Source organism: Podarcis pityusensis, assembly GCF_964106645.2.
Source record: "Podarcis pityusensis genome assembly, chromosome: W".
Classification (NCBI taxonomy): domain Eukaryota; kingdom Metazoa; phylum Chordata; class Lepidosauria; order Squamata; family Lacertidae; genus Podarcis; species Podarcis pityusensis.
The window spans coordinates 23,145,627-23,161,059 of record NC_138045.1 but is presented as its reverse complement, the minus strand read 5'-3'; the positions used below and the strand labels follow the sequence as shown (position 1 = coordinate 23,161,059).

The following is a 15,433-nucleotide window of genomic DNA, read 5'->3' as shown; positions in this document are numbered from 1 at the left end:
TTGCATCAGTTAATATCTTAAATTTTATTCTGGGCTTCTTGCCCTGCCAGACAAATCTAGAAATATCTCTCTGCCACTTCTTGAAACAGTCCATCTTGTCCACAATTTGCAATGTCTGAAACAAAAACAACATTCTAGGCAATACATTCATTTTTATCACAGCAATACGACCCAACAGTGAAAGCTTCAAATTTGACCAGATTTCTAAATCTTTTTTCACTTCCGTCCAACATTTTTCATAATTATCTTTAAATAAGTTCCCATTTTTGGCTGTCATATTAATCCCCAGGTATTTCACTTTCTTAACCACAGTCAGGCCTGTCTCATTCTGAAACCTTTCTCTTTCAATCGGTGTTAAATTTTTCTCTAAAACCTTAGTTTTTAGCTTGTTCAATTTAAATCCTGCCACTTGAGCAAATTCTTGAATTAATTCTAAAACCCTTTTAGTACTAGATTCTGGCGATGTCGAGAAGGGGTCAAATGATGCTTTTTGGGTAATACAATGGACAAACGACTTAAACAACAGGGTGTTCCATGGCTGATGTTTGCAGGAATGTAATTAAATGTATAGCCAGGACACGACCAGAACCAACCCGCAGGTAGTTCTGTGTATTTATACAGATAGGAAATATTTACATAATCAGAGCAGTGGAAATTATCAGTGGCCATTTTCACGCAGTTGGCTTTTGTGCAATTCACCATACGGGCGCAAGTGACATTAAAGGAAGCCACGTATGGGGTCGATAAATCAATGGCCAAAGATGGGCGGCGGCGCACTTGGTTACCCCAGACATAATAACCGGAATAACCAAGGGTGCGGAGAGAATCATTCGTGGGTAGGGATGAGAAAAACCAGGTATCATTTTGTATATCAAAAGGGTCATGGCAAACAGGGATAAGGCAGGAGCCAAGAATTTCCCCTATAGATACCTGTTGGGTAAGGCAAAAGGAAGAAATATTGAGTGTCTTTGCAAAAGATTCCCACACATTTGTTGGTGCGTGGGTATCACTAGTAGGAGTGGAAGCAGAAAAAGGCAAAAACAAAACACTGAGAATGAGCACTATCATGGAATTAATGTTAAGGCAGGAAATAACACACAGGAGCAAATTCTCAGGGGTTGCTTCAAGCTGCTTTTCCTTTCTAAGCTGTTCAGCCTGACATGAGAGTGATTTTATTTGGCCCCATGTCACAGGTCCATTACGATTTCCCCGCTTGCGAGTCCTGGGGGGGCTGGGCGTTGCAGCCCGGGCGATCCGTAGTTTGTGGTCGAACTGCGGTATCGGATTCAGAAGGGACTGTCGCCATGCCATGGTATAGGCGGATGCAGCGTGCGGGAACCCAGCGAGCACCCTGTGGAGTAGAAACTGCAGCGTAACCCTTTCCCCAGGTGATCAGTTTTACAGGTTCACTCCACTCGTTGGAGGGTAATATCTTATAGCGGACCAGTGGGGCTGGGAGTATCTCTGTTTGTTGAAAATGCTTCTGCAGGCGAGTATAAGATTGATGATCCTGTATGGAAACATTCAAATGGTTGAGAGTAAAGAGAACACTGGCCAGCCAGCCTTCCTTTTCGGAAAGTGAGGCTGGGACACCGGCCTTCTTTTCCTGGCGAATTAAAGCAGTTTTTAAGGTACGATTGGCACGTTCAACAATGGCTTGGCCTTGAGAATTGTAGGGGATGCCAAATAAATGGTCAATATTCCAAGTTTCACAGAACTGAGCAAAGGTTTTTGCACAGTACGCTGGGGCATTGTCAGTTTTCAGGGAATGAGGCTTGCCCATGACTGACATGGTACGAACAAGATGATTGCAAACATGCTTAACTTGTTCTCCCCTTTGAGGGGTGGCCCAAATAAAGCCAGAGAACGTATCAACACAAACATGTATGAACTTCCAAGGTGAAAAAGGGGCGAAGTGAGTTACATCCATTTGCCACAACTGGTTGGATGCCAGCCCACGGGGATTAACACCAGGGCTGGGGTGGCCAATCTGATTAGAGCATTGAGGGCATTGTTGAATAATTGCACGTGCCGCTTCCAACGGGATTTGGAACTGGCGGCTAAGGGCTTTCGCATTTTGATGATGGAAAGCATGACTTTCAATAGGGGAAACAGGCAAAGCTCTAAGCAATGAATCTGCTTTTGCATTGCCATCAGTGATGAAGCCAGGGAAAGGTTGGTGAGAGCCACTGGAAAGCTCAGGATCTACCCACACTGGAAGAATGGCAGATGCAACTGATAGACTATATGGAACTGGCCGAGATGACCGGCAGAATCCGTGACCTGGGAGAGGAGAAGATGGAGGAGGACTGGAAGAAATTCAAGATTTATCTACAAAAATATTGTAATTTGAGTGAATGTTAAGCAGGATGCTAGATCATAAATAATTGGGCACCACTAAACTAGATGATTTAAGATGATAATGTGAGATTGAGAAAATATAATTTTTTTTGAGAATTACAAGATTATAAATAAATAGATGGGACATAAGAATGCAAACAAGATGATAAATTGCTGGCAAAAAGTTATAACGATGAAAGTGGGAGCGGGAGATGTGAGGGAGTCCAAAGAAGATGTGAAACTATGTTAAGACATATGCTACATTGTTTATTATATCTATTCTGTATGTTAAACTCTAATAAACATTTATAAAAAAACAAAAACAAAATGGAAAATAGTTTCAAATTTCTTTAGCTTCATCAGGAAACTATGTATGACAGGTGTGTGATTCAAATCCTATGTACGTACCATCCATTTAAAGCACATGATTAAATTTTCTGTTTTTACAATTTAAAAAAAAAAAAAAAAAGGAAAGGTTGGTGAGAGCGAATGTGCACCACAAATAGAGGGTGGGAGCGAGTGGAAAGAAGTAATTGTAAGGATAGGAAAAGGCTCAATAAATTGTCATCCAACAAAGGACTTACATAACTGCCTTGTAGACGAGTTATGACATTTGCAACATATAGGCTGTCCACGATCAAATTTAAAGGCTGCTTGGAGAAGTGGTGCAGAGCTTTAACAGCAGCTGCTAACTCAGAACGCTGGGCAGATTTTTGGGGAAGAGTGTAGAGGCTGTGCCATTCCTCATCTTGTTGCCAGGCAACTACCCCCCTGGAGGGGGATCCGTCAGTAAAGACAGTAGGGGCGTCCAAAGGGACAGGAGATAATATGGTTGAGAAAGACAGGGAAAATTGTTTGCTCATTTGCAGGCGAGGGTCGGCTGGGATATGGCAATCCACTTGGCCAACAAAATCGGCTAAGGCGCACTGCAAATCCATGCTAGTGGAGAGAGCAGTTTCCCATTGTTCTAAAGGCATGGGTACAATGAGTTGGCCGCAGTCAGTGCCAAAGAGGCTTTTGCAGCGGCGGCGTCCCTTGCTGATGAGCTGAGCAAGGAGATCCACTAAAGGAGTCACCGTGTTCTTTGGCGTATGATGTAAATACAGCCATTCAATTATATGAACTTTTGATGGGCCTAACTGAATAATGGCCGCAAAAGGTTGAACAGAATCTGTCATTATGACTACATCGGGCAAAACATTAAGAATCGCTCGATCAACCCAGTGGAGACGCATGATTTCCTTTAGCTGGGCAACAGTCTCCTGCTGGGAGGGAGTCAAAGTGATTTTTTCACCAGGAGATTGATGGCCTTTTAAGGCTGAAAAAAGCGGCCGTAAAACTTCAAGGGGAATTTTAAAATAGGGTCTTATCCAGTTGATATTGCCCAGCAATTGCTGCAGCTGGACACATTTCATTGTTTTTGGAACATGAAGTTCAGGGACAATAGGAATAGAATAGCTAGCTATCATTTTGTGTCCCAAATAATGAAAAGGAGAGGATTCCTGAACCTTTTCTGGGGCAATTTTCAAACCATAACGTGACAAACAGGCTGTCATATCATGTTTCCATTGAGGGGGGAGGCGTGGCCCACTAATAAGCACGTCATCCATATAATGAAAAATTAAGAGGTGTGGATGCTGCAAACGAAAGGGCTGAAGGGCTTGGCTCACATAATGTTGGCACATGGTAGGGGAATTCAGCATTCCTTGTGGTAGGACTTTCCATTGGTACCGTTCCGTGGGCTGACTGTTATTTAACACAGGAACAGTAAAAGCAAAGAATTTACGATCTTTCTCCTGTAGGGGGATGGAGAAAAAACAGTCTTGCAAATCTATTATAGCCAATTGATAAGAATGTGGAATCACATTTGGATTAGGCAGACCACATTGCAAAGGCCCCATGGGTTCAAGGATTTGGTTTATTTTCCTTAAATCCTGGAGAAATCTCCATTTGCCACTCTTCTTTTTTATGACGAAGATGGGTGTATTATAGGGGCTAACTGAAGGCTCTATATGGTCTGCCGATAATTGCTCATTCACTAATTGTTTTAAAGCAAGTAACTTTTCTCCTGTTATGGGCCATTGTTCCACCCATACAGGACTGGTAGATTTCCAGCTGAGGGGAAGTGCAAGCTTACTCATTAAATTGAATGGTAGCTTGTAATTGTTGTAGCAAATCTCTTCCCCACAGATTGAGGTGGATTTTCAGCACACAGGGCTGGATGTAAGCAATGGTTTCAGAGCTATCAGGCAGAGAAACAGGCAGCCACTGTACGCTTTTGGAAGAGGTTTGGGGGCCACCCACACCCCAGACTGCAGAGGCAGACTCAAGGGGCCACGTGGGGTCCCAGCAACTACTAGAAATTACAGAAACGTCTGCGCCTGTGTCAATCAAGCCTTCCAGCACAATACCATTGATTTTATACTTACGAAGAAGTTTCTTCTCACCAATCCTCTGGACTACAGCTAACAGCTGTGGAGGGAAAGAAGAGAGCTCGTGTAAATTAGTATCCATAATAGAAGCAGTAGGATGAGAAGGGAGCACCACCAAATGCGCCCAAGACTCACCCTTTTTTAATTGCATGGGCATATGGCTCCAGAGTTGAACCATTATTGTGCCTACATAGTCAGGATCCAGAACCCCAGGAATAACCTGGATTCCTTCCTTTGCCGCAGAAAATTTGGGTAAAATTAAACCTGCGACTTTAGGAGGCAGGGGGCCTGCCAATTGAGTGGGCATAAGCACAATTTCACCAGGTAAAACAGAGTCTTTGGTCTCTTGATTGATCAAATCAATGGCAAATTCAGAGGGTGTGTTTTTTGAACAGTTTGCAGCAGCAGAAACTAAAGGTGGAAAACTCTCTAATTGCCCTGGCGCGAGAGTGGGGCCGCAATGGAGTTTCCCGGACTCCTGCATTGATTAGCCCAATGATAGCCTTTGCCACATGTCGGGCACTTTTTAGAAGGTTTAGCCTTAGAGGCAGTACCATCCTTGTTTGCCCCCCCGCCAGGGGCTCTGCATTGCTTGGCAAAATGGCCTGGGCGCTTGCAATTAAAGCAGTTACCAGTAGGCCTAGTGGTTGCTTGGATTGCGCCGGCAAGCAAAGACATCGCATGGCTCTGGCTACCGACATCCGCACAAGCTTGAATCATATCGGCCAGGTCATATTTAGGGCGATGTATGATTGACTGCAATGCTTTCTTGCAATCCGTGTTTGCGTTTTCAAAGGCCAATTTTTTCATCAATTCATTTTGAGCAGTGGTGTTATCAATCTGCCTAGTGACTGATTCTTTCAATCTATCTATAAACTGATGGTATGGCTCCGAATGCTGTTGCTTAATATTTACAAAGGAGCTCAGCGGTTGCCCAGAAACAGGGACTTTCCGAAAGGCGCGTTGTACACAGGTCGCGGTGCGAACAAAATGTACAGGTGTCAGTGTTGCTTGGGCAGTTATATCAGCAAACTGACCAGCACCATAAAGTTCATTGGCAGTATGTTGAGGATCAGACAGGGCCGATGCGCTATTGTCAGAGTTGCTTCCAGATCCTAGCTCACAGAGGATCACGCTAGCCAGCGATCATTAAATAAAAGTCTTTATTGAGTTACAGTTTCCATTCTCAAGCTGCTGCGTGCAACCCTACGTCTAATGGTTAGATCGGCGAAGCTCCATCTGAGTCTCCGCCCCTTGTACACCAACTTAATATCCTAGCCTTGCTCCACCTTTTCCGCCTGACTGTTCTTCTCTGGGTCCCTCTGCCCCCCGGGGTCTCTTCCTTCCGGGATTCCTCTGACGCTGACGCTGACCCCCCTGACTCTTCTCCCTCCTTTCGGCGGGCTTTAGGACCTGGCTCCCTTTCCGGGCTGCCTACTGCGCCACCTTCCTGTGCATTTGAACTTGGCGCGCGCGCCCAACCTTCCACCTTCCGTCTGACCGTTTCTTCGCTCCCCGATGGAGGTGTGGCCACTCCTGACTCGTGCCCTCCCCCCTGTTGTGAGCTGCCAGCGCTTGATCCCTGGCGCCCTTCCTCTTCCCTGCTCCCTGGCGGTGATGCTGGTCCTGATTTCCAACTGCTCCCCTCTGAGTCCCCTCTGGCTCTATCTTCCTGGGGTGTCCCCCTAGGCTCCCCCCTTGCCCTGGCCACTGGTGCTCCTTTCTGTGAATCTTCTGATTCACTGGAAAGACTCGGAGATCTCGGGTCGTCGTCATCACTCATCTTTTCTTCTGCCTCCTCTCCCTCGCTCTCTGTTTCCTCCCTTGCCCTTGCCTCTGCTCCTGAACCCCTGACATCCATCCCCCCCTCGAAGCCCCCTCTTCCCCCCTCCCCTCCTTCCGGTGCGGGATCTGGGTGCTGCCGTGTCAGGGGGACGAATGTCGGATACAGTTCGCTTCCCGTGGCGGGCCACCATCCGAAGTCTTCCGGTTCTTCCTCCCTGCTCTCGTTGACGACGGTCACCTCCGCTTCCATCTCTGTGCCGCCGTGCTCGAAACCCGGGTCGTCCCCGAAAACGTCCATGTCCGTCTCTCCCTCGTTGCCTTCTGGAGACGTTGCTCGTCCTGGACCCTCCAGCCACCTTCTGCGGAACTGCTCCTCTGGTCGATCATCCCACCAATACGAGGGTTCTGAAGCAGATCCCGAGGGTGACCCCTCCGGGGAACGGGCGTCTCGTGTCGGTTCGTCGTCCGAGTCGAACCCCCGGAACGTGCTGGCTGAAAGCGTGGGCGTGAAAAGCCAGTCGTCGAAAAAGTCTGCTGGCATTGGCCTATGTGGGAAGAGGGCATGAAACTCTTCTTTGAGCAGAGGTTCGTCTAAAGCGTAGCCCGGCACCCAGCTGTTGGCACTGGCCGGGGTGCCCTCCTTGGCGAGAAGGTATTCTACCCCCTCTTCCCCCCATCTGGAGTCCAAAATCTCCGTGACTTCGTTGAAGCGCTCCTCCTGTGCCACTCCCCCTTGCCCGGTTCTCTCTCGGAGCGGACCCGGTGCCGTTCCTGGTTCCTGAAACCTGTGAGGTGCCTTGTAGGGAGTGAGCACCGATCTGTGGAACACCGGATGCATTCTGGAACCCTCCGGAAGAGCCAGCCTGAAAGCCACCGGGTTGACCTGTTCTTCGACTTGGTAGGGCCCCAGTTGTTTATGCCCTAGTTTCTTCTTCGCCAACGACCTGGCCGGCACTGCGTGGGCTGCTAACCAGACCCAGTCTCCCACATGGATCTCTTCGCCAACCCTTCTGTGTTTGTCCGCTTGTACCTTGTATGCGTGTTTAGCCAGCTCCAGGTGCCGCCGCAGCTGATCGTGGACCTCCTGCAACTCCGACGCGAACGCATCTGCTGTCTGCGGCTCCCCCTCCCCCATTCTTTCCAGTCCCGGGAAGGTTCTGGGGTGCCTCCCGTTGTTGGCGAAGAACGGCGTGACCCCCGTGGACACGTGCTTCGTGTTGTTGTAGGCGAACTCGGCGAGAGGCAGGTAATCCACCCACGTCGCAGGCTGTTGATTCGCATAACATCTCAGGTACTGCTGCATGATGGCATTGACCCGCTCCGCTTGCCCGTTGGTCTGCGGGTGTCTAGCCGACGCCAGGTTGATCTTGACGTTCAGGAAGCCCATCAGCCTCTGCCAGAAGTTCGAGATGAACTGTCGCCCTCGGTCGGACAGAATAGACCGCGGCAGACCGTGAACCTTGAACACGTGGTCTATGAACAGTTTGGCGGTTTGTTCCGCCGTGGCCACCTTCGCACACGGAATGAAATGTGCCATCTTGGAGAACAAGTCCACCACCACCAGCACAGCCGTCTTTCCCCTCGAGCTGGGCAGATCCGTGACAAAGTCCAGGGCCACTCTCTCCCATGGTTCGAACGGAGTTTGCAGCGGTTCCAGCAGTCCGGCCGGCGGTCTGTGCACTGGTTTGGCCCTCTGGCAGGTGTCACACCTCGCCACGTAGTCCGCGACTTCCCCTCTCATTCCGGGCCACCAGAAAGTCTCTGGCTACTAATTCCACCGTCTTCTCCTTGCCAAAGTGCCCGGCAGTGGGCGCGTCGTGCAGCTGCTGCAGTACCTTGGCGCGAAGTTCGTCTCCCGGCACGTAGATGGCCCCTTTACGGATGAGCAAACCATCTCGCAGCTGGAACTCGTCGGTCGCTGCCGTGCCCCTGTGCACCTCTGCCATCTTTGCTTGCGCGAAGGAGTCATCCTGCAACGCTCGTCGCACCGCATCCAGGTCAACTGTTGCCGCCGCGCACGCCCACACTGTCGGTGCGAAGATGTGCATGGCGGCCGCTGGCGTTGCCTCCTCCAGATACTGTGGCTTACGGGAGAGAGCATCCGCCATGATGTTGGTGTCCCCCGGGACATACTCTATTCGGAAGTCGAAATTCGCAAAGAACTCAGCCCAACGTATCTGCCTCTGGTTCAGGAACTGTGCCGTGCGCCAGTGCTCTAGATTCTTGTGGTCCGTGCAGACCTGCACCGTGTGCTTGGCGCCGATCAGGAAGTGCCTCCACGCTTTGAACGCTGCATGAATGGCCAGCAACTCCCTGTCCCAGATGGTGTAGTTCTGTTCGGACTTGCTGAGCTTCCTGGAGTAAAACGCTCCCGGCCTCCAAACCCCCTGCGGGTCTTTCTGCAGCAGGACTGCTCCCACGGCTCTGTCCGAAGCGTCTGTCTCCACCCTCATCGGCCTGCTGGGGTTGACATGAAGCAGCTGCTCTTCCGACGCGAAGAGACGCTTGAGTGCCTGAAAGGACTGCTCCGCCTGCTCTGTCCAGATGAACTTCTTTTTCTTGGAGCTGAGCGTGTCCGTGATGGCCGCTGTCTGCATCGCAAAGCCTTTGATAAACTTGCGATAGAAGTTCGCGAAGCCGACAAACCGTTGGACCTCCTTCCGGTTGCGTGGGCTTTTCCAATCCAACACTGCTCGGACCTTGGCGCTGTCCATGGCGAGCCCTTTATCAGACAACTTGTAGCCCAGGAAATCCACCTCCGTCACGTCGAATTGGCACTTCTCCAGCTTGGCGTAAAGCCTATGTTGCTGTAGCCTGCTCAGCACTTCCTTGACGTGTCTGTCATGCTCCTGCTGCGATTCCGAAAAGATCAGGATGTCATCCAAGAAACAGACGCACGTCTTGTAGAGGAGCCCTGCCAACACGTGATGCATGAAAGCTTGAAAAACGTGGGAGCCATTTTGCAATCCAAAAGGCATAACTCTATATTCGTAGGTGCCCAGGGGCGTGAACATGGCTGTCTTCCACTCATCTCCTTCCCGCATGCGAATGAGGTTGTATGCCCCTCGCAGGTCCAACTTGGTGAACACTCTGCCCTTCCGTACCTTTGCGAGGAGGTCGTCGATTCGGGGCATGGGGAAGTCCGATGGCTTGGTCACACTGTTCAAGATGCGAAAGTCCACTACAAGTCTTTTTTGGGGCGTGTCCCGCTTCTTAACAAAGAATACCGGACTGCCCCCCGCTGCCTTGGACTCTCGGATGAAACCGCGCTCCAAATTATGATCTATGAACTCTTTGAGTTCCTGCAGTTCGTCCTCAGACATGGAATACAGCTTCCCTTTGGGCAGCGCCGCCCCCGGCAGCAGGTCAATTTTGCAGTCATATGGTCTGTGGGGGGGGGGTAGCCTGTCTGCCTCCTTCTCGCAGAAAACCTCCAAAAATTCTGCGTACTTGTGGGGAACCGCTTGCAGCGTGCCTAGCTGCAGCTGTGACTCCTCTTCCCCTCCTTCCTGCCTGGGCACGATGCAGTGTTCAGCGCAAAAGGAAGAGCCGAAGGTCAGCTGCCTCTGGTACCAAGCCAGCGTCGGGCTGTGCTTGTCCAGCCAACTCATGCCCAATACAATGGGCGTGTCCGATAGTTGAGTGACATTGAAGCTGATGATTTCCCTGTGATTCCCAAGTCGCATCACCATTGGTGGCGTCTGCTTCACCACTTGCCCCCCTAGCAGCTCCCTGCCATCCACCGTGACAACCTGCAGGGGCAGCGTGGCAGGCAGCAACTGTATAGCGTGCCGGTCGACAAAGTCCTGCCCTATAAAGTCCGCATTGCTTCCGGAGTCAATGGTGATTGGCACGTCCATGGTGATTCCATTGGGCAGCTGGAGCGACGCGGTGAGCCTCACTACTGGTTTGGGCGGGAGGGGGTCCATGGGCTGTAAAATCTCTGGGGACTGCTTCACTGACACGTCTGGCTGGGCCCCAGTGCCTCTTCCTCCAACCAGACTCCGTCGTTTCCCTGCTGTGGTTGTCTTTGCTGCGTTGCTGCAGTTACCTTTGCTGAGGCTGCAGTGTGCTTGTGGAGCCTCTGGGGACACTCTTTCGCCATATGCTGTGGATCATCGCAGATGTAACACTTCCTGTTCCCTCTAGGAGGCTTCGCTTTCACTGCTGCCGGTGCTAGGGCTCTGGCTGCTGACTGAGCCCTTGCACCTCCAACCTCCATAGGTTCCGCTCCTCCTCCTGGCGGAGGCGTGGATTGCGCACGCGCTGCTTCTCTGGGAAGGAAGGAGGAGCCCCTGGCTGGTTCGCGCCCTCCACGCCCTTCGCCACTGCTCCACGGACGTTCTTCCAGCCGCACCCCCACCGCCAGCGCCCTCTGAACGATCTCCTGCGTGGTCCGGGGTCTCTCCCCCCTCGCAATTTCATCTTTAACCGAGCCGTGCAATCCCTCCCAAAACAGGTCTCTTACAGGAGCCGAATCTCTGTCCCATTCCAGAGCACTGACCAAAGCGAAAAAGCGGGCATGGTACTGCCTTACGCTGGCCCTCCCTTGCTTCAGTCCATGTATCTGCTGCCGAGCAAGATCCACGTCAATGCTTGATAAAAAGCACCCATCCATCGCTTTAATAAAGGCATCCGCATTTTGGAGCGCCGGATCCTTATCTCTCCACAAATTGCGCAGCCATGCTTTAGCATCTCCATGCAAATGGGACATGATGAATCCCACCTTCTCTTGCTCATCTCTAAAGTCTTTGTTCAGCAGTTGCAGTGCACACATTACATCTGCTCTAAAGTTGGGGTACTGTTGCAAATTCCCATCGAAGTGAGAGACCAGACCGCCTGTTCGTCTCCCCAACCCAATCCCCTCCGGTTTGGGTGTCAGTTGCCCTTGCTTCGTAAGCACTTCCAACCTGACCTGGAGATCCCTGTAGGCGGCAGCTGCGTCCTCCTCCCTCTTCCTGGATGCAAGAGCCTCGGCATTCAGTCGCGACACTGCTTCTCTGAGTTCCGCTATCTGCTGTTCGGCCGTCATGTTGTCTGCCGTTCGTGAGCTCGCTAGTAGGCACCCGCTTTCTCTCCTCTCCGCGAGGCTGTAGATGCCCACAATTTATGAGATGGAGCTTACTGTCAGAGTTGCTTCCAGATCCTAGCTCACAGAGGATCACGCTAGCCAGCGATCATTAAATAAAAGTCTTTATTGAGTTACAGTTTCCATTCTCAAGCTGCTGCGTGCAACCCTACGTCTAATGGTTAGATCGGCGAAGCTCCATCTGAGTCTCCGCCCCTTGTACACCAACTTAATATCCTAGCCTTGCTCCACCTTTTCCGCCTGACTGTTCTTCTCTGGGTCCCTCTGCCCCCCGGGGTCTCTTCCTTCCGGGATTCCTCTGACGCTGACGCTGACCCCCCTGACTCTTCTCCCTCCTTTCGGCGGGCTTTAGGACCTGGCTCCCTTTCCGGGCTGCCTACTGCGCCACCTTCCTGTGCATTTGAACTTGGCGTGCGCGCCCAACCTTCCACCTTCCGTCTGACCGTTTCTTCGCTCCCCGATGGAGGTGTGGCCACTCCTGACTCGTGCCCTCCCCCCTGTTGTGAGCTGCCAGCGCTTGATCCCTGGCGCCCTTCCTCTTCCCTGCTCCCTGGCGGTGACGCTGGTCCTGATTTCCAACTGCTCCCCTCTGAGTCCCCTCTGGCTCTATCTTCCTGGGGTGTCCCCCTAGGCTCCCCCCTTGCCCTGGCCACTGGTGCTCCTTTCTGTGAATCTTCTGATTCACTGGAAAGACTCGGAGATCTCGGGTCGTCGTCATCACTCATCTTTTCTTCTGCCTCCTCTCCCTCGCTCTCTGTTTCCTCCCTTGCCCTTGCCTCTGCTCCTGAACCCCTGACAGCTATGCTTAAATTCACTCTCAAACACCACATACTGAGCAGGGGACAAAAGCATGCGCATCAGGTCTTTCCAGTCCTGAGGTAGCATAATGTAACCAGTTGCTATGCCTTCTAGCATCCCTGTCACATAAGAGGATTTTAGACCAGAATCAGCAATGGCTTTCCTTAATTCTCTCATTACAGAATAAGGAAGCGATTCATAAAAAAACCTGCTGTTGAGCAGTTCCAGGGTTTGAATAGGAGATAGGGAAAGCAGACGTCATTTCACCTGGCCACTCAGACTCCTCCTCTAAGGACAGGAGCCCTTTCTGCCTGGCCAAAGAGAGCGCAGCACGCACAGCTCCTATAGAGCAAACAGGGGCTGTGGCAGACGGAGAAGGGATGGGGGGGGAGGAATCAGGCTGAGGTGGAGGGATGGGGGGGGAGGATGCAGGCTGAGGAGGGAGAGACGCAGGGAGGGATTGGCTGGGCTGCAAAGGAGAAGGAGGCAAAAGTTTAGGGTAGGGTGGGGGATTGTCTGCGAGGGCAAGAAGTGCAGGGGCCGAGGGAGACGCCTGTGGTAATTTGGCAACGGCATCTGCACATTTCTGCCAAGTGAGCAGACAATGAATCGGAGCCCTAGGTTCAGCAAACAGGGTCTTTCCGATCTTTTGCCAAGTCTCTACCTCCAAGGAACCAGCCTCAGGATAAAAGGAACATTGGCAATTAATCTCACATAGCAATTGTTCAATTTCTTTCAAGGAAATATTAACACCCACCTCCCGCTGTCTAACTAAATAAAGCAATTCTTTAGCATGCTCTTTCTGGAATTTAGTCAATTCCCCTCCCATACTCACGAAGTAGCGCGCTGAGACTTTTCCAGTCGGGTGAAGTATGAGGTTTGGCTGCATAAGGGATCTGGCACATCGGGGGTCACCAGATGTTGGGTTGAAATCACGACAGACGAGTGATAGGTGTCAAAGGAGAGGCGTCTGCCGGGGCAAGCCCCGGGAACTCTCTTTTATTGAATATTACAAACATTGCCACAGGTGTGCTTGTGGCTGATTGGTTGATACAAACACAAAGCATCTTGTTGCTGATTGGTTAACATAGGTACAAGGCGGGAATAACATATGTCCATTTATCATTGATAGATCAAAGGATGAGGAATGGGGCTAGAACTAGACAGGCATGAATCCTCCTAATTAAATTATAACTAAAGATTAATATAACATGACTAAAACAATTACTAATGATTGATCATTACATGAAAGAATATAATAATGAAGTTCCGTAGATGTGGTCAGCTATGCATTAAGAACAGACCATATTGTTTTGTACATGAACTTGAAATGAACTGAAGAATGAGAAAATGTCTAGGTGTGCTAGGCTTGGTGTGTTTGGAACAGTATGTGCAGAAGCAGAAGCGAGACTTCCCAGAATGCAAGAGGAAAGAAGCAAGAGTTCTCATAGTAAGCATAGCAAGATTTCATAGCAAGACTTCCCACAATGCCACAGTTATGTGCAGTAAGAGAACTGCAGAAAGAAAACTTCCCTTCACTGTAGCCTACAGAAGTCTGGGGCAGAGGGGCCTAGAGTGGGAGTCAGAGCTGCTCTTAGGGCTGCATGTTTGAAGCATGGGCAGAAATCTTTGCGTGTGAGGTTGCATGGGGCTGTCTCTTTGTGTTTTGGTGATGCCAAGCCGCCAGCCAGCCACAGGCAGGCAACCAACTGGCTCCTTTGCAAAGCCAGTCTAACTTCACCAAATGCAATGGCAGAGTGACCATCTGGACCGTGTTCTGCTTCGCTGTGATATGGCTTGTGTTCCTCAACCCAGAGAACCTCTCGTTCAACGTCAAGCTGGTCTAAGGAAGAAAAGCATAAGAGTTAGTCTTGAATCCCCACACACATGTGCTGGGAGATGCCTGCACACAGCACATGTAAAGCACATCTCCTCCCACCCACACCCAAAAAGTCCTGGGAACAATGGTTTGTTAAGGGTGCTGGGAATCGTAGCACTGTGAAAGGAAAACTAAGGTTCTTGGGATTCTTTGGAGGGGGTTGAATGGTGAATAAACAGCCCTGCTGAAAACAGAGGGATTTAGCTTTGGAGACAACACATGCATGACCACAATCTTCATGTGAGTTCCTGGTGCTCTTCATTTTTATTTATTTTTTTCAAAAAAAATTATTAGTTTTCCACAAATTTTAAACACACAAACAAACAAACAAACAAACAAACAAACAAACAAACATAAATCCTATCCTTATTAAAACCAATCTAATTAACATTGTTAAGCGACTTCCTCGTATTCTCTTGGTTGAATTTCAGTGTATATCATTTTACTGGTTTTCCAAAACCTATATTCTCATAAAATTAACTTGGTCACATAACATCTTTCTTTCTTTCCTAATCTCAATTTCATCATATAATTTATCACATTACATATTTAAATCCTAAGCCTATCTGATATTTGCAAGCTTCTCCAATTAATTTATCTTAACATATTTAACTAAATAATGATTAAATTTCCTCCATTCTTCCTGGTAGTCCTCCTCCTTCTGATCACGGACTCTTCCAGTCAGGTCGGCTAGCTCCGAAAAGTCCATCATCTTCATCTGCCAGTCTTCCACTGTTGGTATTTCTTGTGACCTTCAGCTTAAACACAAACTGGTCTGGAGTGAGAAAAATACATCACATTCAAACATTCCTGCACATTCTTGCCCATGGCAAGGTTACAACACAAACTCTGGAGATGCTGATGTGCAGGAATGGTTTCCTTGAGGGCATGTGTCATAGGGTACCAAACCCACCTTCTATGTTTTGAAGCCCGGGAGTTAAGAGATGAGGAGTCCACCCAACCCCAGCTCAAGCTGGGGGTTGGACTGGAAGGGAGACAAGCTAATGTCCCCAGAATTGGGGGGAAGCTTGGCTAATTTCCATGTCTAACTGAATGGCACCAGGATGTGTGGTCCTCTGATGCATGAGAAAGCTCAGAAGGTAAGAAGAG

The 15,433-nt window shown here is 49.8% G+C and overlaps 1 long non-coding RNA gene across 1 annotated transcript; it reads right to left on the bottom strand.

The window, feature by feature from the left end:
* Nucleotides 1–465: 465 nt before the first annotated feature.
* On the bottom strand, nt 466–13,982 carry LOC308467600. The gene is made up of 3 exons (XR_013981245.1): nt 13,280–13,982; nt 4,770–4,812; nt 466–1,510 (listed from the first exon to the last, which is right to left on the bottom strand). It is a non-coding gene; the product is annotated as an uncharacterized lncRNA (long non-coding RNA).
* Between the last annotated feature and the right edge of the window lie 1,451 nt (nt 13,983–15,433).